General features: G+C 45.1%; 1 non-coding gene across 1 annotated transcript; it reads left to right on the top strand.

Annotated features, from left to right (window-relative positions):
- The first annotated feature begins 305 nt into the window (after positions 1-305).
- LOC114213611 (U6 spliceosomal RNA) lies at positions 306-413 on the top strand. Its single transcript, XR_003610241.1, has one exon. It is a non-coding gene; the product is annotated as a U6 spliceosomal RNA (small nuclear RNA).
- The last annotated feature ends 24965 nt before the right edge of the window (positions 414-25378 follow it).

The following is a 25378-nucleotide window of genomic DNA, read 5'->3' as shown; positions in this document are numbered from 1 at the left end:
TCCCCCTGCTTGTGTTCCCTCTCTCGCTGTGTCTCTCTCTGTCAAATAAATAAAGAAAATCTTAAAAAAAAAATCCTTTAAAAAAAAAAGATCATTTAACTCCAGGAGAAAATGGAGGCCCATCTAAAAGACTAGCTGGCCCAAGGTCACATCAAGTTCAGACCAGAACAACAACCACTACCTCAGTCTCCGTTAACAGGCCAGCAGCTGACGGCTGTATCCTGAGAACCGAAGGGAAGATTAGAGGGGCATAAAGAATTTTAAAAAACACCATGCAAAAAGGATGGTTTTAAAGGAAAGTTCTGGTGCTTGCTTTGGCAGCCCATACATTAAAACTGGAACAAGACAAGAAGATTAGCTTGCCCCCCCCATGTGAGGATGACATGCAAATTTATGAAGTGTTTCATATAATAAAAAAACAAAAAAAGAAAAAAGAAAGGAAGGAAGGAAGGAAGGAAAGAAGGAAGGAAGAAAAAAAACAGAGGGAATAAAAAAATTCTAAATTCAGTGTCACATTGTGAGCTGATGTCCAAAAAAAGTATTTCATTGTTCTCTACAGTACTTCTATTAGTGTTGTGCTATCAGCCCTTAAGTCAGGTACTACAATACTTACCACGGTTCCCTTCTATGGAGAACATAGGAGCCATTCCATAAAAGTGCTAATATATATTTCTGGTTTTGTTCTGCTTCTTTCTCTTCCCCTGCAGTTCTGTTCAAACATATATAATCTGCTCAAAGACCTACTTGACCAGCCACTGCTGCAAAGGGCAGGGGAACCAAAGATGAATAAGAATATATAAATATGAAAGTCTGCAGATATTTTTTTCCTGGTATCCTTGCCCCATAGAGGGTATAAAATGTAACTTAAGTCAAAATCAGCATCCTAGCCAGTAAAAATTGTTTACCTCTCTTAGAAAGTGATCGGATAGTTCTCTGACAGACTCAACCAAATTAACTGTAATGACATATACCCTTTTTTTCCCTACAATTTTCTTGATTGCTTATTATTTTAGATACATCCAACTTGTTTATCAGGTGCATGTTAAAGCATGTTAAAACGTGTTATTCAGGTTTAGCATGAAGGTTTCAGTCTTATTCAACAAAACATTTTGAACTTCTGTTGGAATTAATGATTCAGGCAAAATGAAACAATCTGCAAACCAAGACACCTTTCTATGGTTTTGGCGATTGTATATCTAGACCAGGGGGACAGGCTGATTTTGTTTTAGGCACAATTAACTTTATAGGTAGGGAGCATAACTGCCATCTAAGGCTCTTTTGGTGCCAAAGCTTGTAGAAACAGAGGAGTCTTTGCCTAAGGGATTCTTTGCATTAAAGACTTTGTTAGGCAAAGCCACTCTGGCATGGGAGTCTGATTTGCAATTTGTGCCTTTGTAAAAGGATTAGAATATCCCTATTGTTTAATGTTTGGATCTCAATTTGCATTTGGAAATGCATGACCTCTTCCAGGTTTAGAGTCCTTTATTTTCATTTTCTTGTCCTGATACACAATCGATACTATATGTTAAAAAATTGATAAAACTGCTTGGCTGAATGTTTGCACTAATTAAGGGAGTGTGATAGATTGATTTTCTCTATGAATGGTGGAGTCTACTTGGGCTCTGGCAATACTGATCGAGTAATCTATTTAGGAACTGACAAATAACTCATAGGTATAGGTACACACATATTTCATTTATTTCCTTAATCAGAATGCACGGGCACTTTGTTTAAAAACAACCAACCAAAGAAGAAAGCGCTACCGTGGTCCAATCAGACTCTGGGTCTACAAAAGGAAATGACAAGAAAAAAAATCCCCTGGCCGCCTCGGGACACATTTGAACACGTCTGTCCAACGTCTTCTTTTATAAATAAAGGTTAGAGAAAAATTATTTTAGGTTTGTGATAACAATATTCTCCGCTGTACACACTATTTAATTACCTGTCCCTTGGTAAACAACTTTTAACTAATATTTGCTTTGACAATATTCCCAGATTGGCAACATAAAACCTAGAATAGAAACTGTGTGAGGGGGGATGATTTCTTAGGTTGTGGGTTAAGGATGCATGGTTTGTTTGTTTTCTTTTTAACTCTTCAGTTTCTTGCTCCTTTATCATCATTGACCACAGGAAAACATTTCTTGTGCGTCAGGATGAATGTGCTTGGCACCTGGACTTGGAATTGCTGGTTGAATGAGCTGGAGGTTGATAAAAAGTATTCACATTCACTGAGCACCAATGATATGTCTGGAATTTTGCTAGATGTTTAAGAATTTGTTTTCGTACCCATTTTGTAGTAGAGAAGACTGAGACCCAGAGAAGTCAAATGACTTACCGAAGGTCACACCCTCCCCCGTGATCAGAACCCAGGTCTACTGGCTCCTATCCCCAGGCTCTTTCTGCCACATCACAACTGCCTCCCAGATAAAGTAAAGCTAATTTCATTTGGAGGATTATCTGCTCCTCACCTCCTTGGAATATGCTTATTTTTTAATCTAAACAGGGGATATGTTTGGTGCACAGGAAGCTACATGGACAAGACTGACCTAACCCATCCCTCTTGCTAATAGAAACAAGTAATCTTATCTGTCATTCTATTAAAAATACACCACATTCCTCTATGATCCAGTTTAGAGAATGACTCAAGAAAGGACAAACTGTTTCTGCATCACAGCACCCCCACAGCCTCTATAAAATCATCAAGAGTAAATAAGCCATTGCTTTTCCTCTCCAATATTTCATTCACCGATTCCAAAGCACTTTATACATGTAATCAGTTAGAATAAAGACTCGCAGCCCTCTTGATAATCTGGCCACTTGGAGGTAAGCCTAAGAAAGTTTGTTGCTGGAGAGCACACACTCGGAGAACACAGGCAGACGGTGAGGTTAGCCGAGAGGAGGGGCCTGTTGCCTGCTGTGCTTTGAGCCCACGTTCTCAGTCTCCTCCCACGGGAGACACTCCCTCTTCGGCATCTTCCACACTGCTCTGCCAACATTCTCCTGATGCTCCCAATATCTAAAGATAATCCCTTTTCCCCTAAACGGGATCGCAACCTAAAATAGATCTGAGTATGTGCCACAGGGCATGAACAAATGACTCAGAGGGCCATTTCAGATCTCAGAGGCAGGGAAGACTCTTCAGAACACAGGGGCACAAGTCTGGAAGGTAGCTAGTAGTCAAGGAACAAACAAGGGACAGCTGGGAAGAAGAAGTTCCAAAGAATGTGTCACCTGCCGGCTTCTTTGCAGGAGGCAGACTGCTGAGGTCTAAGTACCCCACAGTTCTGTCACTGCACGACCTCATTCTGGCCTGACCTCTCCAGGTCCTCATCCTCAGCCTGCACATGAGGCCATAAATTGACCATAAATTAATAGACAAGACCCAGGGGTCCCCTAACCTAGGCATAGGTGGCAAATGGACAGATTTTTTAAAAACATTTTAAAATTTTAAATTCAATTAATTACCATATAATGTATTATTGGTTTTGGAGGTATAGGCCTGTGATTCATCAGTCTTATATAATACCCAATGCTCATTACATCACATGCCCTCCTTAATGTCCATCACCCAGTTACCCCATCCCTCAAATGGACAGATTTTTAATGGGTGGATGTGATTCAGCATCAGGGATGTCAGAAGGGAAATGAGTCTCTCCTAGAAAATGTGTTGAATTGGCACATTTTCTACATTCAAGTTTTGTTTTGTTGCTGTTTTATGTTTCTCCTTTTGTTCTTTCATATCATCTGACTTTGGTTTGTATTCAATTCCTAAGTGTCCAACAGTAGGGCAATGGTTAAGTAAGTCCTAGACTGGACTACCATGCTCCATTAAAATTATCTGGTAAACAATAATAAGTAAGAGCTAACATTTATTGAGGTTTACTGCATGCTGTTCCTATACTCAATATTTTACATACATTTTTTTCATTGAGTTCTCACAATAACTCTGTGAGATAGGCAGTATTATTCCTCTCATTCCTAGGCTGAGGAAGCTAAGGCAAAGAGAGTCCAGAATCACAAAACCATTGAGCAGTGAGGCTGGGATTTAAACCTGATTCTACTGAGTCCCATGTTCTTGAGGCATATATTATTCTACACACAAAGAAGAATGTTCTGAAGCTAATGAGATGGGAAACACTATATAGTGGGATCCAACTTGGTAAAATAGATTCACATTGGTGTGTTTTGGGGTATATTCCCATTGAGAAAACTCTAGAAGGACCACTCAAACATCAATTCCTTGGGGCAGCCTTCCCAGACCATAAGAAAGCCATGCCACCCTGCCCCTGTTATTCTTTATCTCATTCACATACTCGATCTCTCCTCACGGCACTTATCATTACTTGAGATACACGCTGCATCCATTTATTGCCTAGCCCTCTAGAATGAGGGGTAGGACAATTTCTAGTAAAATGCCTGGCATGTTGCAGGTACTCAATAAGTATTTGTTGACTCGAATAAGAGTACCAAACCCTTAATGTTGGTGGTTTTTTCCTCTCACTGTCAAAGAGGAACAATTTAGATTCTCTTTTCTTTTTAAGTAGGCTCCGCACCCAATGTGGAGCTTGAACTCATGACCCTGAAATCAGGAGTACACGTTCTACCAACTGAGCTAGCCAGGCACCCCAGAACAATATAGGTTCTTGACACTTAAATGGATTAGGCTTTTTGTTGTTGTTGTTGTTTCAATTTAAATCCTCTGAGTAAAAAAGAAAACAAAATCATTCCACTTAAAGATCAAGAAGTTAAAATGGTCTTCTTCAAAGTGTAGAAAGTTGATCTCCCCCATAGTGGAAGGTTCTTTCAATTGCAGGAGGCCATTGGAAATCTCCTTAGATAAACTTGCTTTGAGTCAAAGGAGACTCATTAATGTTTCAACTGCTAATCCATTTAGTATCCTATTCACCTAGATGGCTTTTCTGAGCACCCCGCTGGTGGTTTTAGAAAGGTAAGCCTTCCAGTCACCAGGCTCAATTTGGCAAAAGCAAAGGACAATTGACTGCAGATGAAGGGACTGACTCAGTTTTTGAGATGAATGGATAGCCGCCTATCTGGCCAATGTGAAAATGAAAGGAACACTTGGAATGAACAGATACCAGTTGGTTACGTGTTATCCCAATTATAAGCTCTCCTTTCTCCTCTAAAAAGGATTAGGCCTCCTGTGAATGGGAATCTTGTCTTCAAGTCCTGTGGCCTTGACCTTCCTTTGTACTGTCCTACTGGTTTAAACCATGCGTGGCAGTTTGAGATTTTGCGTTCTCAACCCTGTCCTTCTGAAAGGCGAGTCTTGTCCCATCAGCAGCCCCACAAACCATCTCAAAGTCAGAAGCAAAGCATCCTTGCATTCCATGCTGAGGAGGGGGCTGTGTTGGCCAGCTTCCTTCTCCCTTCCCCAAACAGAACCAAGCTCCTATATAAAATTCACAAATTCCTGGCAGGAAAGATATCCTCCCATTGGAAGGAACGGATGTTCTACAAGTAACTTTTGCCATTATACCCTGTTCCTAATAATCGTAGTTTTAAAGTGTGGGGGGATATTAACTTTTTTTTAATGTCAACATGTTCTAGGCAGCTTTTCCATCTCCATCTGTGGCATACACATCACCAATCCTCCTGCCGCCCCTTTTTAAATTTCCAGAGACTAGTTGGGAATTGGAAAGATATTTAAAAGTTGAAAGCGGAAAATTCACTTGAATAAGTATGCTAATGTATAACCTAATGCAGAAAGTAATATGTTTCCCTCCCAGTTGTAAATCTCAGAAACTTTCTTTCCCTTTGTCCTCTTAGAACTTGGAGGGGTCTACCAGACTTTTAACAAGGTAATTATGACCAATTAACATTCAGGGGTTATTACTGGTAACAGAGTTCCATGGGAGTGACCTATGTATAAAATTCCCTTTCTAAAGAAAGCCTCAGTCGGCCTTCAAATTCAAGAGGCTACTAGGCCATTTTCACTTCTTTATCACCTCGTTAAACTGCCCACCTTAAATGCCAGGGTCCCAGGTGACTGCGAGGAAGGGTCAAGGCCAGGGGATGATGCCTCCCAACTCGCCTGGGAGTAACTTCAGAAAGTGTGACCTCACCTTGGTTGGTCCCGGGGGGGGGGGGGGTCCCCTTCCCCAGGGACGGCGATGCCAGCTCGCAGTGATTTTTAGTGAGGCCCAGAGCTCCTGCTGGCTGTGGCCCAACCCAAACACTCCAGACTGCGTTTGGGTTCAAAGTCAGAATTCCATGAGCCGACTGCGTGGGGTGTGGACTCCACAGCAAAGAAGGAGAGGAGGTGACAGCATGGGCGGGGTGGGGTGGAGAAGCAGCGGACAGACATTCAAACGCTCGGGGGAATCCTCCCGGCGTCCCGGCTCTTTGGCCGGCTTCCCTCTCCTCCGCCCGGTGGGAGCCAGAGGCGTCTAAATCCCCAGATGCCGCGCAGGGCCCAGTGCCGGGAGCGCCACGTCCACCCCGGAAGACCCTGTCCCTGGAGCCTTCCCGTGCCCAAGTGGAGGTGGGAGCGCGAGCGCACGCTGGGCGGGGCGCGGGAACACCCACATGCGGCGCTGACCGCGCTCGGGGTTCGGGGCTGGCGGGGGCGGGCTGGGGGCCCGAACGGCACGCACGGGCGCCGCGGCCCCGGGGCGCCTGGAGCTGGAGGCGGGCGCAGAGGCGAGCGCGGTCTGCAGTGCCCCCCGCCGGACGGCCGGGCGCAGGACGGCTCCCGGCAGCCGCTCCCGGCGCCGCGCCTCTGCGTGGGAGACCCGCGCCCCTCTGCCTCTGCCTCTGCGGAGGCTGACCCAGTGTTAAGAAAGTTAAAGTCAAGTCCAAGTGGATCATTGTTCTGGCTTTGTCACTTACTGGCTTCCTGCTCGCGGGAACTCTGGAGTGCTACCTCCCTTTAGCTAATGTGAATAAATAACCTGACAAAAAATTAAATTTGAGACCATGCACTCAAGTACCTGGGTATATAGTAAGTACTCAGTAAATGGCCGGCATATTATCATCACTCATCATCAGTAGCAGCTGGCTAGGCCTTGGATGGGGGGGGGTCTCACTGAAGTTGGCTCTTCTATGGTGGGTTTGGGCAAGGAGAGGGAGGGACGGTTTCTTCTCTGAAGTGGAGATGGAACCTGAGCACCCAGCTGGGATCCAGCCTTCCTGTGCCACTAACTTCCTTATAACTGTGCCCAGCGTCCCCTCTTTGAACCTAATGTCCTCATTGCAAAATAGGAATCATCATACCCAGCTCAACAGAGTTGCTGTGAGATAAGACAGGCAGAACTCCTGGCACATGGTGCATGCTCAGGGCAAACCTCACTTCTAGCTGGCAGCCAGCATGTGCCAGAACACCTGTCCCCGTAGCCCATGCTAGGTACAGCGCAAAACTCTTGTCCCCGTATACACAGGCAGCCAACACACCCAGATTCTCTTCTCTTACAACACATAGCACATAGTAGGTGCCCCGTGCAAGCTCCCCGCCCCCAGTCAGGCAGTATGCCATTTACTGAGTACTTACTATGTACCTGTCTGACCCAGCCAGCTTGGGCTGCAGGAGACTTTAACTGCTGGGGTCCCTCTACTTCATCGCCCCTGGAAACCCCCTTCCAGAGGCGCCTCATATCCTTTCCGGAAATGTGTAGTGTGAGAAATAAGAATGCACACTGCTGACCATGGAGTAATAGAATGTACAGTCAGAGGACCTGGCTGTCAAGGGTGGCTCTGCCAGCCCCTGGCTATCTTTATCCTGCAACCTCCCTGAGGCTCAGTTACCTCAGCTTCAACAACTGAGGCAACAACACATTCTGGAATAGACCATTGTGAGGTTGAACAGCTATGTGTGTATGATGTGTATAATAGGTGTTCAGCAAATACTAATTTATGATTATTTGTCTCAAGCATCAAGCAGGTGCCCCATGAGCGTTCATTGCATTGAACTGAGCTCCCTTCTTTCCAGAGTTCTGTACCTGGAAAATCTTCCCTTCAGGAGTCTTCCCTGTCCTCCACTTTGTCAAATGTCATGCCCTGTGACCTGCCTTTCCCACCTGCTTTCTAGAGTTTGGTGCCTTGCATATAGGAAGAGGGATGGATCTTTCCAGAGTTCAAAGCCTGGTATTGCCTCTCTCAAGCCTGTTCTGAAACCTCTTGTGTCCCATTTTCCAAACGGGAACAAAAACAAAAACACAGCGTCCAATCTTTACCGGGGTCTTGGCAGTCACATTGCACTATTGTGTCTGTTGTATCATTTCATCTGTAGCACAGTTCATTTTCCAGACGGACCCCATGGAGGTGGAGGGACTGACGCAGCGCTCATTTCCACAACACAGAGCTGCCTCTTGGTCCTGCCACATTTCTGCGCTGCTCTCCTGGACTATGATGTGGGGCTGCTCACTGGCCATCTGAGCAAGCATTCTTAGAGGCTCTTTAGAAATGACTGGATATGGGGTGCCTGGCTGGCTCAGTCGGTAGAGCATGTGACTCTTGATCTTAGGGTTGTGAGTTCAAGCCCCACATTGAGTGTGTAGCCTACTTTAAAAAGAAATAGAGGGGCACCTGGGTGGCTCAGTTGTTAAGCATCTGCCCTCGGCTCAGGTCATGATCCCAGGGTCCTGGGGTCGAGCCCAGCATCGGGCTCCCTGCTCAGTGGGGAATCTGCTTCTCCCTCTCCCACTCCCCCCATTGTGTTCCCTCTCTTGCTGTCTCTCTCTGTCAAATAAACAAATAAAATCTTAAAAAAAAAAGGAAATAGAAACGATAGGACATGAACTTTACTAATACATAGCACTAGGCAAATTAGAGTCTTCCCATATTGTGACAAGGTGTGTTGAAAGCTGTTGCTTTACCAAAACTATTCATTATGGGGCCCTTTGTTTAAAGGCTGTCCTGGTGCTTGGGGACAGTGTCTTTGGCTCTCTGACTCCCAGGAAGCAAAAATAAGTTACTATCAGGTGATGCTCATACTTAGAAGCCAAACTAAAAATGAGGTTTGTCATCCTTGAGAAGGGGGCAGCTGGCTGCACCTCCAAACTAGGAAGTGCCAGGTTGCTCAAAATTTAAGCTTTTCTTCGTGTCAGGCATTAAAAAAAAAAAAAATTCTATTTACCAAGCATTTGTTAAATAATTACGGTGTGCCAATTTCTATGCTGGGCAACACACGAAAGGATGTTACGTGGTTTCTGTCAGCCCGTGTTTCAGTCTGGTAGGAGAGATGCATATAGTAAGTGACCTCTCTGCCAAGCAGGGATAATCCCAGCAATCGCTCGATGGGGGCTTGTGAGGTCAGGCCATGGAAGGCTTGGGTGAGGGTGAGAGGCAGTTGCTGAGGGCCTGCCCCAGGCAGGTGCTCACATAGTTTTGTTAGCCTCGTTTTCAGAGAGAGAAGCTGAGGCTCTGAGAGCAGAGGAGATTCAAATTCAGGGATCCAATTCAAAGCAATTTCGTATGTCTTCTTCCAGCCCTGGGCTGGACTGAACTGAAAGCAGCTTTCCACATTTGGAAAGTCTTGTCTCTAACTGGTCTCTGTGTGGAGTAGGAATTAAAGGTTGCCCCGGTGTATACTAGCTCTTTGGGTTATTAGGTTTCTAAACCATGTCCAGTGCAACTCCATCCTCTCCTGGTTTTGGTTTTCCGTAGAGTTCTCTTGGAAGAGAAGTATGACTTCCGGTCTCTGTTTTTATGCTGGAAGTTGAATGAAACAACTTCTCTCACTTGCTCCCCAAAGGATTGATTTTATTTAGCAAACAAATACATCAGGTGTCTCAAGCTCTTTGGGGACAAAACAAGTTTTTTTGGTTGTTGTTTCTTATTCTGTTTTATTGAGATATTATTGTGCACCAAAAACTGCATATATTTAATGTATAAAATTTGATGAGTTGGACATATGCATACATCCATGATTCCATCAACACAGTCAAGGTAATAAACACATCCATCACCTTCAAAAGTTTCCTTGTGCTCTGTGTGTTTGTGTGTGTGTGTGTGTGTGTGTGTGTGTGTGTGTATGATGTTTTTGTGACAAGAATAGTTAACAGTACGGTGTTGTGTACTTCAAAATTTGTGAACAGTGTAGATCTCATGTTAACTCTAGGCACTATGCTATAGAGCAGATCTCTAGAACTTATTCATTTTGCATAACTAAAACTTTATACACATTGAGCAACAACTCCCCATTTCCTCCTCTCCCAGCCCTTGTTGGCAACCACCACTCTATTTTCTGCTTCTATGTTTGACTAATTTAGATACCTCATATAAGTGGAATCATGCAGGATTCATCCTTTTGTGACTGGCTTATTTCACTTGGTATGATGTCCTTCAAATTCATCCATATTGTCACAATTGTTAGAATTTCCTTCTTTCCTTTAAGGCTGAATAATATCTCATTCTATGCATATAACACATTTTCTTTATCTATTCATCTGTTGATAGACATTGGGTTGTTTCCATATCTTGGCTATTGGGAATAATGCTGCAATGAACATGGGAGGGTGGATATAGATTTTTTGTGGAACCTCTACACTGGTTTCCATAATGGCTGCACCATTTTACATTCCTATCAACAGTATACAAGGGTTTCAATTTCTCCACATCCTTGCCAACACTTGTTATCTTTTGTTTTGTTGAGTTTGGTTTTGTTTTTGGTAATAACCACCCTAACAGGTGTGAGGCGGTATCTCCTTGTGATTTTGATTTTATTTCTCCAATGATGAGTGATGTTGAGCACCTTTTTTTTTTTTTTAAGATTTTATTTATTTTTGACAGAGTGAGAGAGAGCACAAACAGAGGGAACAACAGAGGGAAAGGGAGAAGCAGACTCCCTGCTGAGCAGGGAGCCCGATGCGGGGCTTGATCCCAGGACCCCAGGATCATGACCTGAGCCAAAGGCAGGATGCTTAATGACTGAGCCACCCAGGCGCCCCCATTATCATGACCTGAACTGAAAGCAGCTGTTTAACCAACTGAGCCACCCAGGCGCCTCATAAATTGAAGGTCTCTTATCATTTAGTTCTCATAAGTCCTTGGATAGGAGGTATTATCTCTCCTAGAACTCAGGGAACTGAGGCTAAGGGGTCCGGGCAAGCCTGAGGTTCCAATCTCTGCTCTGTATCAGAACTAGGTGGGGATTCTAAACAGATATGGACCCCACGGCTGCCTGGTGACCCATAGCATGAGCTTTCTGGGGGATGTGGCCTATGTTCTGTTGTTCTGCCGGCAGACCTATACCAGTCCGTTGCAGTCACTGAGGCTCAGGTTCTACTCCCCTACCCTCCAGTTATTAATGTCATGAATAGAGGAGATAAAAGATGAAAAAATTAATGGCATTACGACTCTTCTATTTGTTTTTTTGCAGTTGTGTTTGGCATTTCATAAACTCAAACATAAGAAGAGTTATGTATTGTTACCTCGGTTCATTACTTTATCAGCATCCAGAACAGTGCCTGGCATGTAATAGATGCTTAATAAATATTTGGAAGGGGTGGGTGAATAACTAAGGGCACCAGTATAGGAGAATCCGTTGTCTCAGCAGTTTCTCACTTTGATTGAACTCAGCCCTCTTGCGAATGTGCCCCAACCAAGCCCACCACGAGAAAGCGATTTCTCCCTAATATTGGCCTCAGCTGCTGACTATTGCTGATGGTGGCAGCTAGTACATGAAGAGCTGATCTGTTATAGGTGAGATAATCTGAAAACTTCAGGACTTGGGAGCAGTAGTAACCACTGTCCTGTTCTAGTATATAGGAAGTAGCATTTTTTAAAAAAAGATTTCTTTATTTGAGAAGAGAGAGAACATGTGTTCAAGAGCATGAGCAGGGGGAGGGGCAGAGGGAGAAGCAGACTCCCTACTGAGCAGGGAGCCCAATGCGGAGCTGTATCCCAGGACCCTGGGGTCATGACCTGAGCCAAAAGCGGACGTTTAACAGACTGAGCCACCCAGGCACTGCCAGGAAGTACAATTTAGATCAGCAGGTGGCTTTTTCAAATTCGTCCAGGTAACATAGCTGTTCTGACTTTCTTTACAAAACACCGTGCATTCTGAAATCCCTAAATATATCATTTTATGCTTGCTCACGTATCATCTGCCTGCTTGAGTAGCAGAATTTTAAACATGGCAGGCAAGGACAACTCTCCACTCAATCGGGGTGTGGAGCCTGCTCAGGATTCTCTGTCTCCGTTTCCCTCTGCCCCTCCCTCTCCCTCTCTAAGCGGGGGTGGGGGAGTTGGGGGGTGTAAAATCTCCACTCAGTCAGAATAGCCATGGGACCCTGTAGAATTCCCTGAACAACTCTGAGCCTTATGTTCATCCTTTTTCAAATGGGCAGGTGGAGGGACAATGGGAAACACCTGGCTGTTAAGAATATGAATTCTGGAACATATTTGAGAAGCCCCACCTGACCTTCTCCAACTCCTCCAAAATCCGGACCCCCAAAGGCCCTTGGTGCTCACTGCCGCCTTCCTCCTGGAACTGTGGTTAAAGAACCTCGACACCAGAAGCCTAGAATCAAGTGCTGATGTACCTTCTTTCTAAGGGCTCCCGGGAACTTGGTTAGGTTACTTAACCTGGCTAAGCCTCAGTTGAATCACCTGTAAAATGGGGAGGATAATAGGGCCTGTTAACAGTAAGATTGTTACTAAGAATTAATGGGATAATGCATATAAAGTGTTTAACATCGTGTCTGCCTCATAGTAAGCATGCCATAAGTGTCGCCTATTTTTATCAGTGTAATTATTAACCGGGTCAAATTTCTTGGGTGTTGGGAGAAGGAATGCAAGCTGAGGTTCAGTCACTAATGCTGGTAAGACCATCTTTTAGAAGATCTCTTAGGAGTGAAGCTTTTCAGGCCCTAGATATTTGATGATTTCTGGCTCTGGGTCCTCTGCCCATTTGCTCCATGCCCTTAGGGTCTAAGACCTCCTCCCCGATCTTTAGGCCTTAGTCTTCCCCTCCCCTCACTGGTCATTTGAAAGAACTGGTCTAGATCTCTAACAGCGCTGAGTATAGTCTTTGCTGCAATTTGAAGGATCACATCCAAAAATTCATTTTTCTTCTATCCAATTCCAATTCCTTACCCTGAAAGCAGAAAGGAATCCAAATTATACTCACCATGGCTGCTAGTTGTGTGTGCATCCCAAGGACTCCATATAGTCAAAACCTCTTACAAATTGACTGACACAACTTGGAATATGGACGGTACAGAAGACAAAAGTCCTATATCAGGGTAAATATATGAAGTCAATCACTGAAGTTGAATGGAGTTGAGTGTCCTTAACCTAGTAATTATGTGCTGAAGTGCTTAGGGGTACAAAGACGTCATGCATGTAACTCACTCTGAAATAGAGTCAAATCTTAATAATAGGTGAATCTGAGTAAAGGGTAAATGAGATGATTTGTACTGTTTTTTTTTTTCCTGCAACTTTCTGTAAGTTGGAAATGATTTCCAAATAAAAATTTAAAAATAAAAACCCAATAAGGGACAAGAAACCCCTGACTGTTTTGTTAATCCTTTCCCAGCTAACGTGAGTGCTATAAAGCAAACAGATGAGGTCCTGGAGTAAAGGTTTGCAAGCAAATACTCCATTATAAAATCCTAACTTTCCAGGAGTATGCAAATCCTATTCAAGTCAATCACCCTATGGGCTTTTATGCAGTGTCTTCTATTTCTGCTACTAATAGTTGCCAGGTATAATTGAATTAACCTCTAGGGGCTCACACACTAAATGGCTGTTCAAGGTCACACAACCAGCATGTGGTGGACCCTTACTTTGGGTCTGGAGACATCTGTCTTCAAACCCTCATGCCGTTGCCCCCATTCCCCACCACGTGCCAACGTGGGCCCTGCCCTTTGGGAATTTACTAAGTTTCCAGGGGATAGTACATACCTACATAAAAAAGAGACCAGATCTTGCATATAAATCATGTATGGGATTGTAGAAACAGCTGTAAAAATAATGGGATCGCTATAGGAGGATTAAAATGGGGTGCATTTCGGTCACAGAACAGGCTTTTGAGCTTTTAGCAGGAACTCTGCAGACTGTATCTGCAATTAAAAGGAAACCCCTAGATGTTTTATAAACGATGTGTTTCAAAACCAAAACACAAGAGGAAAGAAATATGTTGGCATTTGTTACCACATTTACCATTTTGTATCTTATCTTCCCAAACACTGTTATATTGCTACATCATTGTTTTGCCTGCTCCTTTGTTCCCAGCAAACTCGCTGGGCCTTTTCATGATCCCTACACCTGTTGGCTGACAATTGATTCCAAGTTTCCCTTTCCTGGGAATTCAGACCTCCTCTGGACAAATGATGGATGGGCCATCTTAATCCTGTTTGGCTCAAAAAGGACCATCCAGGGCGCCTGGGTGACTCAGTTGGTTAAGCGTCTGCCTTCAGCTCAGGTCATGATCCCAGGGTCCTGGGATCGAATCCCACATTGGGCTCCTTGCTCAGCGGGGAGTCTGCTTCTCCCTCTGCCTGACACTCCCCCTGCTTGTGCGCACTCTCTCTCTCGGTCAAATAAATAAATAAATAAAATCTTAAAAAAAAAAAAAAAAAGGACCATCCAGCTGAAGAGAGGCTGGAGCTGACTTCTAGAGACTGACAGAAATGACATTGTCCATTCAGGTCCTCTCACCAGAAACTTGCTTTTATTTATTTATTAATTATTATTATTATTATTATTATTATTATTATTATTTTACCAGAAGCTTTTAAACAGGATCATCCACATTTCATAAGACTAAATCTCTGGCACAAAAGCAAATGAAAAGTCTTCTAAGGAAGTTCTTATGGGCAAATTCTCTGATCCTCACTTTCCTTCCCATAAGTTGGGGTTAATAATATGCTCCTGGCCAGTTTCCTGCAAAGACTCCGTGAGGTAGTGGATATGGGAGGATCCGCACTGAATACAGCAAGCGCCCAGCAATAGGACCTGTCGTAAGAGTGATAAGAGTACTAGCAATAATACCCTTTCCTTGAACACTTACTCCGTGCCAGGTACTGTGTGGAGCATCTGTCACACCCTGTTAGGGAGACACTAGAGAAAAGCCTGGCTGAATGTGGCTTCTAGAGTTAGCCTGGGTCTTAGTATTGGATCTGTCATTTACTAGCTATGATCTGGAGCAAAGATGTCAACCCATCTCTACCTTGGTTTCCTGTTTGTAAAATGGGGAGCAGCGTGGCCAGGTCAGCCATCTAAAGTACTTAGTACAGTGTCAGGTGCCCTGTAGAGTGGGGAGTTACTTGCTACTGTGAGCTTATTTACCCCAGCAACCCTTGGAGATCCGGACTATTACTACTTTCATTCACAGAGGAGAGAGCTGAAGGCCTGGGGTGTCATGGCTTGTCTTCCACAGAACTCCAGTCCAGCCTCAACTCTGGCCAACTCCAAATTCCCTGCCTGTTCTTGACCGCCTCACCTACCCCTGGCATTGCAGAACACCAGCGCCCATTATCATCGTATTCTGTGTACCTCTGGAGGACCAGCACCTCCATGACATCTTCAGATGAGCAGCCTGAACAAGTAACAAGCATCTTCGTGAAAACAGCATATGCACATGGTGACGACTATAGCCCAAAGCCGCAATCTCCTTCCTTCCGTCATCGTTCCCCAACAGGTGAAAATGTTAATGCACCCTCCCCATTATGTACCCAAACTTGTATTTATATTGTAAGCCCCTATGTGCATTTACATATAGCCAAGTGTGCACAGGGCCATACGTATAGTGTACGCCCATACGGTATTTGTAAATTATAGACACCAACTCTTGTACTAATACAGCATGTACCTTATGAAATGCATAGATATTATTAAAGAATGACATGATAGTAAGCAGAAATTGGAGTTCAGGTGCTTTTTTTCCAGCCCCAAAGGGGGTCAGGCAAACCTTCTGGATCACTGCTCCAGAGCAGCAAGGGGCCACGTGGCAGGCAGAATGGTCAGCATCAGATCACCCGAAAGGGCTTATTACAGATGTCCATTCACGACCAGCACCCCCAGGCAGGATCTCTGCAGAGGGACTAGGACTTAGCATGTAAAAGGTGCCCCCAGGTGATTCTTAAGTTTAGGAAATTTGAGTAGATTTCCAAGGCCTTAGGTCTAAAACATGCATATAAATTTCAGACCATGTATCTTCTCGAAGCCTCAGTTCGCTCATGTGTAATGAGGATAACAATCCCCATTCTCAAGGGAGATGTGGGTAAAGATGATCCTGTGGAGTTGTGGGTAAAGGTGCATGCAATGTTTTTCAAACTTTAAAAAATGTGGCCTGTGGTAGGGAATACATTTTGCATCATAACCAGTACACGCATCGACAAATGTGTGTCTGTGCATGTGTGTGTAAATGCAACAGATACCATGAAACAATACTCGCAGCCTTACTTCGGGCAATGCCTTCTGAGAGTTTCCGATTGAGTAGATTCTGATTTCATTTAAGAAAAAATGCTGGTAGAGATCCTGGGTGGCTTTTCTGAATAACGTATGACCTTTATAAAGTTCTCGTGCGTGCGTGATTTGTGTGTCCTTCGGATGTTCGCAATGACCCTGTGAGGTGAAAGATATGTTGGTAGTCGAGGAAACAGGAGGAAGTACTAACAGTTTGGGTCTAGGGACTTCCCTTCAGCTCACATGACTCTGTGCTGTCCCCAGTGTCGTCGCAGCCAAGCCTCCCGGATGGTCCCCACAGGGCTTTTTGGAGACTGAGGCTAAGATTATTCTCATTCTTGAGGCCCTGGTTTACTTTAAAAAAATGAAGAAGTGCCAAAAGAGGAGGAGAACTATCATATTTAACAAATCAATGCCCTGAACATACAAATATAACAACAGCAATGACTGCATGTATTACCCTTATTTGGAGATTATATCAGAAGCCTCCGTTTGAGGCCATTTGTGATGTGGGACCCTATTCAAATAACCTTCCTATGCCCCTCCCTCTTGATTGGAGAGAGGTCCTCGTGGCCAAACATGTTTTGCATGAATTTCCCTTGATGGAGGTGGTTGGTACCTTGCTGGGACAGGTTCCCTGCAGGCTGGGGATGGAAGCCAGCCATCAGTGAGCCAAGGAATGAGAGGAGCTGAAGTCATGGACAAAGTGAGTAAAAATGCTTTCCCAAAGCTCGGCTCTAAAAGGCAGGAGTGAACCAGGATAGTAACTGTAGCACTGGCTGCTTGAAGGAGCGTTTATATGAGACGAGACAGATTGAGCACATAGAAAATGATGGGAGGATCTAGCTAATGGACAGGTTGAACTTGAAGACACAACAGAAGAAATTAAAGTGGGGAAAGATGGGGAAATATGCAGATGCAGGCTGGGAGGAATCAGCCTCTTATATAAAAAGGCACCTACTTCCCCTGCAGACTCAGATGTGATAGGTGAACCGCATCATCATACAACCAATTGACAGATGAAGGAAAGTGTCTCCTTATAAGATTTTTCAAATAAAGTATGAAAATAAAATACTGGAATTAGAATATCATCATTTTGCATCCCCTGGTGGATTAATAGACATAGGCATTGAGCATTAGTGGCTGTTGACATCAAAAAAAGAAATGAAAACAAGACATTATGTGTCCCCTGATGAAAGAATGCAGTGTCCCCTATAAGATTGCCAAAGGGATCACTTCTGTGTCTGATGAAGACTTTGGGGCCAGCTACCACTTTGCAAGGAATACAGGGGATGGAGGGAAATGTTGAGCTGCACCAAGAGTATGCAACCAGCAAAATTCAGATTGTGAGAAACCACAGGTCAGTCTCTAGAGTTCTTCAAAATGTAAAGCATATGGAAAGGAAAATGATGAAGGGGAAACCCACAGAGGGAGATAGACCTAAGAGTTATATCAAGTTTTTTAAAAAGCAAAAATTGTTATACTGTTTAAATATGCCTAATTAGATGATAAATTCAAGGAAGTGGCTATTTTTAGAGGGAAGGTCAGGGCTGTGCTTAGGATAAAGCATGTAGAGAGCTTCTAGGGGGGATGGCAAAGGTCTTTTTTTTTTTAAAGATTTATTTGAGAGAGAGAGAACGCGTGCAAGTCGGGGGAAGGGCAGAGGGACAGAATCTTTTTTTTTTTTTTTAAAGATTTTGTTTATTTAACAGAGAGAGCACAAGCAGAGGGAGAGAGAAGGAGAAGCAGGCTCCCTGTTGAGCAAGGAGCCCGATGTGGGACTCAATCCCAGGATGCTGGGATCATGACCTGGGCAGAAGGCAGCCACTTAACTGACTGAGCCACCCAGGCGTCCCTAGAATCTTCCAATCCGACTCCCCACTGAGCGCGGAGGAGCAGAACTCGGGGCTCTATCCCACGACCCTGAGATCATGACCCGAGCCGAAACCAAGAGTCAGACGCTTAACCGACTAGCCACCCAGGCACCCCACAAAGTTCTGTTTCTTGACTCTGGTGGAGTTTAAGAAGACGTGTGCCTTATTGGAGGCTTGATAAAAATGAAATACAATTTCTAAGGTCTTGGGTGCTAACAACACAGATGGCAGAGGGATTGTGTTTATAAAGAGAGACAAATGTCTGGGATTTATCTTACAATAACACAGGAGAGGGGTCAGAGGATGGTGGTATGGCAGGCCATGGGGTGGTGATTCTTGGGGTTGCTTGATGGGCCCATGGGTGTTCATTATGATACCATTCTATCTATTCTGGCAAGGTTTTTAATTCTCTAAATTCTCTAAAATAAAAAAATTAAAATGAAAAAAAGATGTGTGCCTTATATTAATTCACTAAGCCGTCCATCCGTGTGGTTTTCTGTACCTGAGCTTTATTATTTACAAGGTTGTAAATATCAGAGGCAGTGTCCTCCAGTTTTACGTGCATGTGGCTTTAAGCCCTGGCACCCAATGCAACAATTAAGGTGTCAATGACAGCAGTTCTTCAAAACCCTCACAATTCTGCAGCTGTCTTCCTTCTCACAGCACCACTAAGAAGCAGAACTTGTAGCCCAACACACGAGAAATAACAGAGGATTTGGAATTAGATAGACCTGGACTAAAGCCTCCTGTCTACACGGTTCACTTGCCGTCTTCTACCGAATAGTTGCGCAATGTCGTGTAAGCTCCCCGATCCAGTGGAGCTTGGATTTCCTCAGGTATCAAACAGGAGTAATGTATTGTTGTGAGGGTTAGGTAAGTGTGTGCAATGGTATACAGTAGATGCTCAAGTGATGCTATTCCTATGATTATTTTTATGAGTCAGAGAACAGGCTGGCCAGGTTCTAGGACCTGGAAAGTGTGTGTGAGTCCACTGCCATGTTGGGTAGTCATTCTCATCATTCCCATAGTTGCCCTAAGCCCACTGGTCGTTTCTCTCCCTGTCTTCTGCTTTCTCATGAGGACAGGTCCGAGCAGGGAAGCATAGAGTCATACCTTTGAGTGCTGGGAGCATGTGATGCTCCCTGAGGACATTATATAAGGAATCAGTGAATCACCCTTTCAGTAACAAAGTCAATGACAAAAAACACCTTCACTGACTATTCCTTTCCATCTGGGCTTCCGGACTTGGGAGGTATGGGCCCATCTGCAGGAAGCCATCTACTTAAGCTCCTGGGCCTGTCTTGAGCCAACACTGCTGAGGCTACCAGGACCTGTCTGACACTCCACCTCTTCAAAGATAAATCTGGTTGACATCTTGCTCCTCCAGGGGACATTTGGCAATTTCTGGAGACTTTTGGTTGTCATAAGTGGGAAGATGCTACTGGCATCTACTGGGTGGAGACTAGGGATGCTGCTAAACATTCTACATCACTCAAGACAAATTCTTGCAGCAAAGAAATATCAGGCCCAAATTGTCAATAATGCCAAGGTTGAGAAACCTGATCTGGAGGGAAGTGGGCAAGGAGGCTGGTGGCCTGCAACCTCCAGGTCCTGCCCCAGACACGTTGGCCTGTGCCCAGTTTACAGACAGAATGCTTGAGGCTTTGACAGGTTATATGGTTTGCCCAAAGTCACTGAGCGGCTGGGGAGATGGTCTCCTGACTCTAAGGCTCCTTCTCTGTTAGAGATCACCTCCTCAAGATTTCCTGATCATTGAGCTTTATGGCAATCCCTTAAAATATGACCTTCAAAGGACAACCTGAACCCCAAGAAGGAAGTGGAACCTTCCTTAGGAGTTGCTCATAAAACGAACTCTCACTGGTTTCCCATTCCCGGCTCTGAGAATGATCCAGCCCAGCTTCTGAGTGAGGTACACAAGCCCTTTCAAGTTTGGTTCCCATCACAATTCCCACAGCTCCCGCTTGCTCTTTTGAGGCTTCCTCCACCCCCTACAGTCTTACAGCCACGCCTTTGTTCTCTGTTGGCCAAATCGGTACCCATTCCACCTGAGGATACCAGCTGATTTTAGGGGCATAAAGGGATGACTGTTTTTCACTTGAATACGTAGGTATTTGTTTTCATGTGTATTAGGAGAAAAGAAACCAGCAAGCAACCCCATGATACAGTGTTTGGTTTTTTAAAAGATTTTATTTATTTATTTGAGAGAGTGATAGAGACCACGATCCGGGTAGAGGGGCAGAGGAAGAGGGAGAAGCAGACTCTCCGCTGAGCAGGGATCCCGACACGGGCTTCGATCCTAGGACCCCGGGATCATGACCTGAGCCAAAGTCAGACGCTTAACTGACTAAGACACCCAGGCGCCCCCAGTGTGTGGTTTTTGAATGAATGCATTTAAGTTTAGAAATTGTCAGTTAAACATATCACCTAGAAATTGTACAGGTGGTGGTAAAAATCATGAAGGTGGTGTGAATAGACCCGAACTGTGTCTTTACACAAGCTCTTTTTCGGTCCTGATGCCTCTCCCCTACCTGCTCCCCAGCTTGCCTCCCTGCCTCCTAACCCATCACGCTGCATGCCCAGCTCCTGCCTCCTCAGGCTGGAAGACCCAGCTGAGGCTTTTATTCCTCCAGAAGCCTTTCTGATGATCCCCATCCCGCTTCTGGCCCCGGCTTGGTCAAGTGTTTCCTTTGTGAATTCCAAGAGGCAGGACACACAGCTGCATAGTGCAGCCTGAGACGGAGCGGAGGGGACTTGGAGCAATTGCGGACCAGTAGGCACAAAGCACGGCTTTTTACCGTGAGGTTCCCGCCTCCAGTTCAGGCAGAAATGAGCTCCTGTCCAGAACAGAACCTTAGCGACAAGCCAGGGCTCCGGAGCATTTCAACGTCATGTCCTCATTCATCCGAACAGGGACTGAGCATTGGGTAACGTTGTACCCCAATCGAGTCTACACAGCCTGTTGCCGTGTGCCAGAGAGTCTCTGAACTCGGGCTTGGGAGACCTCGTTCTGTTTGCATTTGGCCAAATCAGTTTTTCCCCTCTGAGCCTCAGTGTCCCCATCCATAAAATGGGACAGGGAAGGAATACTCATTTCCCAAGGTTGCCGTGAGTTTTGACCTGAGTGAACGGCTGTGGAAGCATTTTGTAAACCATAAGCACTTTTGAGTGAATGGAAGGGGTTGTTATTTTTAAACTCCTAAACGAGGACAGCCTGGTGCTCTGGGGTTTTCAGTGTGATGCTGTGTAACTAGAATAACCGGATTGCATGTTCGTGCATCTATACGTGCGTGCGTGCACACACCCTGCTTACAGAATGTGGTTTTGAGGCCTCTTTGAGATCCAGCAAATGTAAGCAGCTCAGAGAAGACAATAAGGACACACATTCACCAGCTCTTGCTTGAGTCGCTCCTCTGAGCCGGGCCCTGGCAACATGGACATTAGGATGTGTCTCTGCCCTGGACAATCATCTACTCCAGCAGGGAGGACCCGAGAGTGAAGAAGCACTTCCATGCTGAGCGATGAGGACCCAGGACTCACGACACACAGGGTCCTGCAGGAATTCCCAGATGTAGCCCCAAATCCTGGGAAGCCAGAAAGACAGATGAGAAAAACTTTAAGATGAAAGAAACGCAATACTACTTTACTGATCATCTTAGACACAAGCCCCCAGAAAAATATGTCTTTATTTTTCAGAGGCGTTTTTTAAATTGCCTAAGTGTTTGGGGAGTGGAACAGATTGGCACTGAGAGGCACAGCTTCGTCCTGAGCCATCCTGAGGCCTGGAGCCTGGGTCTGGTACTTCCCAGCATGGCCCCAGTGGCGAGCAGAATGTTCAATACCAACACTCGAGGCTGCACATAAATGCACGGTTGACATCAGCACATGCTGACGGCCAGCCAACACTGCCTGGCCGAGTCCTGTGTGGGGCTTGGGGGCCGGAGGAGGGCGGGAGGGTGCGTGCTGGCTACGCATCAGCAAGTCAGACCACGAAGGGGGAACAGTGTGATGATACCTGATGCCGAGAGTGACGAGGGAGGCCTGCCCAGAGGATGAGGTCCATGCCAGCAATGAAAGCTGCTCCCTGCCTGCCAGTCGTGGCTTCCTCTGAAGCACACCCTGGGGGCCACCGTCTGGGGGCCGGACAAGCCAGCGCCCCATGCCACAACTTTGTGGGTCCCTACAGTTCACATCCTCCCAACTCTGGGCTCCTCTAGACCAAGGAGCGACACATTATCTCCAAGTCCTTGGCACAGTGTAGGGACTCTGAGAATGGTTGTTGAATGAATGCGAGATTGGAACGGCATTACAAATGGATAGAAGAGCTGTGAGGGAGAACACCACTGCCCTGAAGCCTTGCATTCTCAAGAGTTACAAGTGGCTCTAATTTAAAACTCCTTCATTTAATTTATCTGAGCATTTTCATTAGGCATTTCTGCCTTTTCTTGTTAAAAGTACTAACAGTATTAGGATGCAAGATCTATATACTACAAGTAAATTATGAAATGTAATTTAAAAATGAATACCCTTAAACCACCAGCCAACTCAAGAACTGGACCATTTCTAGTATTTATGTGTCCACCGGGGCGAGTCTCTCCTAACTCCGCCCCTTGCAGACCCTCACAGCCCATCTCTTAACAGCCACTGTCCTCAACTTTCTGTTGGTTATTCCGTTTATGATTTCTTGGCTTCACTCCAAATGTATATAGAAGAAAATCTATTATTGGGTTTATTTTGTTTCACTTGTTTTGAGCTTCATAAAAAGGAATAATACTCTTGAAATCTTATGCACCTTGCTTTCTTTACTCATTAGTTCCATGTAATTGAATGTGGCTATAATTCATTCATGCTCACCTCTGAATAGTATTCCATTGTGTAAATATACCATCATTCATTCACTCATTCATTCATTCATCTACTGATGCACATTATGCTTGTTTCCAGTTGTTTGCCATTATTTACAATGCTGCTGTGAACTTCTGTGTGTATTTTCTGGTGTACACGATTAGGGCTTCATCTCAGGTATAATACCAAGAAGGAGATTGCTGGAATGTTTCAGAAGGTTTAGGAGCTGGTGAAGGATATTCATGACCTGACCTTCAGAGCTGTCTGAGACCTGGTCCAGAATACTCTCCAGCCTTGCTGTGTGCCACCTCCGCGGCCACCCTCCATGCACCGTTCCCGGGAAGCTGATTTGCCCTGCTCGTCATTGGCTCTAGGACTTTGACCCTGCCTGGAGCACCTTTCCTGCGCCTCCTCCATCTCCTCTCTTCTCTCAAAGTTCAGCTCAAAGCCTCACTTCAGGGAGGAAACATCCACTGCTAAGCCCCAGCTCTGTCGAATCATGGAATTGTGATTTTAGAAAGTTTTTTCATCTCTGAACCACCGATCCACACCCCTAAAACAGAGGGATCATGCCATGACTACTGAATATTTACTGAGGCCAGGCTTACTTTTTTTACATGCATTCCGCAATTAACACAATGTGGTATCATGTTGTCATTAGGGTCATACGCTCTGGAATTAGATCATCCTGGGCTTGAGGATTAAGTGAGTCAACGTATATAAAAGACTCAGCACAATGCCTGGCACATAGAAAATGTGCAGTAATTTCTAGCTGTGGTTAGTACTCACGCCCTCATAAAGGAGTCACTTATGAAGGAGTCACTATTTTTGTTCCCAGTTTACAGAATAGGAAACTGAGGCATGCAGAGATTATATAGGTTGCCTGAGGTACACGGTTGAGTTAGGATTTAAACCTTAACAACAAGCCTAAGCCCCCTAATGACTTTCCATAACTACAGTTTGAAGACGAGAGGCTAAAAAGAAAGTATTAAGATCAGAAAGTATTTTCTCCTTTCCTGCCTGTTGAATATTTGGCTAAACTCCTCTGGCCGGTGCTCAAGTGTGTATTTTCTCTCTTTAAAAATGAAAACTTTCGAACAGAGAAGCCTGGCTATTTTTGCATCTGGTACCTTCCTGGTATAGCCAGGGCAGGGCAAAAGGATGCATTTTAAACTGTCACAATGGTTCATTCAGGGAGAACCTCCTTGCTAGGAGTCACTGCTGCTTTCTGTCTTTCTCTCACCTAAAAAAAAAAAAAAAGTTTATGAAGCAATAAGCCAACACTATAAACATGTTTTCCAATTCACTACCAGCTGTCTGGTGAATCATAAAGCTCCTGGAAACGAGTGTGAATGAGGACCATCCCAACAGTGAAAAGATTAGGAGGCTTTAGGGGCGCCTGGCTGGCTCAGTCAGTAGAGTGTGTGACTCTTGATCTCAGGGTCGTGAGTTCAAGCCCCACGTTGGGCATGGAGCCTACCAAAAAAAAACAATAAAACAAGATTAGGATACTTCAGGTTTTATTTATTTATTTTATTTGCGAGAGAGAGAATGAGAGAGAGAGAGAGAGCACGAGAGGGAAGAGGGTCCGAGGGAGAAGCAGACTGCCTGCCGAGCGGGGAGCCCGACGCGGGACTCGATCCCGGGACTCCAGGATCATGACCTGAGCCGAAGGCAGTCGCTTAACCAACTGAGCCACCCAGGCGCCCAGGAAACTTCAGGTTTTAAAGTGGTACATAAACTGGTAACCAGAAGCCTTCAGACCATTTAGATCTTTTAAAGAATAAACACTCTGCCTGGGGCTTCCCTGGACTTTTCATCCAGGTATTCTAAGCACTTTTCCACAGGATTTGGTGTTTGGGGTGTTTCTGCCCACAGATGGGTGTGGGGGAAACCGTAAAGTGCCTCCTCTCAAAATTCTGACTGTGGCCTCCCTGGAGGATGAGGCTAGGCAGAGGGAGTAGCGAGGACACAGCTGGGAAGAGGAGCGGAGTGGCCCAGAGGGCCGCCGAGAAGCGGACCAAGGCCTGAGGATACACACTTAGGCTCGGCCTCCAGCAGAACTCTCTAGCAGCCACACTGCTCAATGGTGCAGAGGGAGCGGGAGGGGGCCCCCAGCTGCTGGGAGAGTGTGAGCAGTCCTTTGAGAGGACTCAGGGGCTGCACCCAGCAGCCTGGCGGTCACATTTCATGAGGCCTTGGTCCACCGGGTGCTGAGACTTTGACCCTATAACTTGATCAGAGCTGGGGTTCTCTGACGTCAAGCTCAGGGC

This window comes from Eumetopias jubatus, unplaced genomic scaffold (assembly GCF_037043125.1).
Source record: "Eumetopias jubatus isolate StellerSeaLion01/CBP00866 unplaced genomic scaffold, mEumJub1_p1.0 scaffold_15, whole genome shotgun sequence".
Classification (NCBI taxonomy): Eukaryota; Metazoa; Chordata; class Mammalia; order Carnivora; family Otariidae; genus Eumetopias; species Eumetopias jubatus.
This window is presented reverse-complemented; position numbering and strand designations above follow the sequence as displayed.